The sequence below is a fragment of the Rattus norvegicus genome, chromosome 4 (assembly GCF_021556685.1).
Source record: "Rattus norvegicus strain SHRSP/BbbUtx chromosome 4, alternate assembly SHRSP_T2T, whole genome shotgun sequence".
Lineage (NCBI taxonomy): Eukaryota > Metazoa > Chordata > Mammalia > Rodentia > Muridae > Rattus > Rattus norvegicus.
Genome location: NC_141537.1, coordinates 53964735 through 53968355, shown reverse-complemented (window position 1 = coordinate 53968355; position 3621 = coordinate 53964735). Strand labels below are relative to the sequence as shown.

At 43.5% G+C, this 3621-nt stretch overlaps 1 pseudogene across 1 annotated transcript; it reads right to left on the bottom strand.

The window, feature by feature from the left end:
- Positions 1-250: 250 nt before the first annotated feature.
- Positions 251-410, bottom strand: LOC120102245 (thymosin beta-10-like; annotated as a pseudogene). Its single transcript, XR_015685963.1, has one exon. The product of XR_015685963.1 is annotated as a thymosin beta-10-like, transcript variant X2 (transcript).
- Positions 411-3621: the final 3211 nt, after the last annotated feature.

Genomic DNA, 3621 nt, shown 5'->3' with positions numbered 1-3621 from the left:
TTTGCCATGAGGTGTGTTTTATTTTCATCAATCATACAAATAATTTTCTATAATATCCCAGGGCAAACCGGTAAAATTTGGCAGTCCGATTAGTTGAGGAGGGGGGATCTCCTTCAGAGACCCACGGGCTGGTGGCATCGGCGCGGAGTGCCCGGGTTCACAGTGCAGCTTGTGGCTCGCGTCCATCTTGCCGGTGGCTCTTCCTCCACATCACGAGAGGGTCTTAGAGATGAAGGGGTGGGGTGGGGGAAATCTTCCTAGGCTTTTAGGAGATTTCACTCCTCTTTTCCTGTTCAATGGTCTCTTTGATCGACAGGGTGTTCTTCTGCGTCTTGGTTTTCTTCAGCTTGGCCTTATCGAAGCTGGCGATTTCCCCCATGTCCGGCTTGTCTGCCATTTTCTTACAACTCGTGGATTCTCATTCTGAGCTCGCGCTCCAGGTACTCCCACTCACCTTGCTGCAGCAAGAGACCGGAAATAATCTTTTACTATAAACCTGGTCAAAGACTCAATAGCAGGAGAGATTATAGGTGGAACTGAATAGTGTTGCTTAGCTGTATTAACATAGTATCAAACTGCCTTCTAAATATATATAGTTTTACCAACAGATACAAATCTGCTTTCCGCCCTAATCAGAGAAGCCTGTCTTTCCTCTTATGCAGTGAGGACTCAGGGCTGAACAAGGTGCTGAGAATAAGTAATGTTCAGCATAGACAAGACATTTAGACTGCTCCCTCTAATGCTCAAGAAACACTGTGGAAGCAGCCCAGGAAAGATTGTTAGGCCCAGAGGACAGAGGGAAGGGCTGTGAAATGGAATTTTCTATACATCACAAACCCAGCATCTGCAGAGGCCTGTACTGGATCTGAGCAAGAATGGGCTTGCTAACAGTCAGGAATAGATGGAGGGGGTCCTCAGGGATCCCAGCCCTCACTGCTGAACCATTGCCACTGATAAATTCATGGACAGAGGGAAGCATTATCTTCAATAGTGTGTCTTCTGATGGCCTCTTTGGCCCCCACTGTGTAGTTTCAGTACAACAGTCACAACAGGTTGTCCCTGCTTAAACTGGATGGGTCTCAAAAGGGTAGGAATGAGAATGATTAATTGGTGTCTTAGTTAGGGTTTTATTGTTGTGAAAAGACACCATGAGCAATTCTTGTAAAGGAAAACATTTTATTGGTGTTGGCTTACAGGTTCAAAGGTTTAGTCTATTATCATCATTGCTAGAAGTGTGGTAGCATGCGGGCAGACATAGTGCTGGGGAAAGGAATGAGAGTTCTATGTTTTGATGTGGAGGCAGCAGAAGGAGACTGCCACATTAGGCTAAGCTTGAGCATATGAGAGCTCAAAACCCAACTCCACAATGATAACACTTCGTCTGACAAGGTCAAACCTATTCCAGCAAGGTCACACCTCATAACAGTGCCACTCCCTAAGGGCCAAGCATTCAAATACATTAGTCTATAGGGGGCCATTTCTATTCAAACCACCACAATAGGAGAGGAGGAAGATTTAAAGCGGGGAAGGAGTAGCTAAAGCACATTATATACAAGTTTGAAATTGTCAAATAACAAACTAACTAAAGAGACCCATTAGGGAAATATACTCAAGACCAAAAAAAAAAAAAAATGCAGACATTTATATAGCTGTCCCCTGAGAGACACAGCCAGCGCATTTCAAATACAGAGGCGAATGCTAGCAGCAAAAAAAAATGAACTGAGAACAGGATTCCAGTTGGAGGAATTAGAGAAAGGATCAAAAGAGCTGAAGGGGCTTGAAACCCCATAAGAACAACAATCCCAACCAACCAGAGTTCCCAAGGACTAAACCCCTACCCAAAGACTATACATGGACTGACCCATGGCTCCAGCTGCATATGTAGCAGAGGATGGCCTTGTTGGGCACTAATGGGAAGAGAAGACTTTGACCCTGCCAAGGTCGGACCCCCAGTGTAGGGGAATGTCTGGTGGGGAAAGGGGGTGGTTGGGGAGGGGAACTCCCTTATAGAAGAAGGGGAGAAGGATGGGATAGGGGGCTTGTGTCTGGGAAACCAGTAAAGGGAATAACATTTGAAATGTAAATTTTTTTAAAAATCCAATAAAAGAAAAAAAAAAAGAAAGGAAGAAAGAAAAGAAAATGGGACAGCCCAAAAACACAAACAAACAGGGGAAAAAAAAAAGGAGCAAGCCAGTAGTAAGCTGCAAGTCTACATTGGTTTCTGCTTCCAGATCCTGCCTTAAGTTCCTGCCTTGGCTTCCCTTGATGATGGACCCATAAGCTAAAATAAACCCTTTCCTCCCCAGTTTGCTTTTGGTCATGGTCCTAATTACATCAATAGACAAAAGTGTGAATGACTCCTTATTCTTAATTGCATGGGAGTAAGACAGAGGCCTGCTGCTATTTTCCTGTTATAACTAAAATTCACTCTCTCCTGACACTCTAGTTTCCCGAGGTGAACCTGTAGGAAGAGTGTTTATTAGGAAATCTCCCCTGCGCATAACTAAGACATGCCTGCTGCGTATGGAATCACAGTAAAGCTTTGTCTCTCACTCTAGATAACCATAAGGAGAATTTTTTTAAAAAGCAGACATGTGAAACTTACCTTACTTCGTAAAGTATTTTACGAAAATGGAAAGGTTCTAAATTGATACCTATGAAAATGTTTTCTGGGCTATTAAGTACTGGATATGCCTGGGAAAAGGCTTCTGATTCTTTGTCTTTCATTCCCAAACAGATTACCTGTCTGATTCCTTGAGGCAGCAGCTCGTCCATCTCCTGTTCTAGCAGGCTTTTCATATGAGTGCTGGTGACGTTGGCTAACTTACAAACTGAGCTGAAACAGTAATTTCTTTTAAAGGTAAGGTGTTCTTTTGGTTTCTTGCTCAGTGGAGAGAACACACACACACACACACACACACACACACACACACACACACTCCAGAGATTTGAATAAAGGAAGCTGAAGCTAAGCCCTTGCCACAGACTGGTTGCTTTCAGAATTGTACATACAGAACAGATATGAGCCTGGCCTATTTTGCAATGTGATAGATATGAATGAAGAATAACAATAGAACCATTGGTTACTTTGAATCTGAAATATAACAAGAACATGGTCTCTTCTGGCATTTAAAAAAAGATGTGTAAGTGTTCTATTTTTGTTTTTCTATTTGGGGTTTTTTGTGGGTTCTTGTTTCATTTTGAGACTGAAATTCCTGTAAGCCAATCTGGCCTTGAACTCCATTGTGTAGCTAAAGACAACCTTGAATTCCCGGTCATTCTGCCCCTACCTCCCAGATACTGTGATTACAGGAATGCACTACCATACCCGGCTTTCTGTAAATGCTCCATGAAGTGTTCTCTCCTTCTGTCACCACAGCTGTTCCTTAGCACCTACAACGTACCAAGAAGGAAGCTCGACTTCAGGAATACAGACTTTCCTATTCTCACGATGCTCAAGAGAGAGACACGAGAACCAATCAGAGACAGTCTTCCAAACCTGTCCACTGCAGAAGTGCGCAAAGGAAAGAAATCTAACCCAGGGAAAGCTTCCTGGAAGCAAGGACACCTAAGGCCAGACCTTAAGTTTCTTCTGGAGTCAGCTGGAGAAAAGGATGAAGG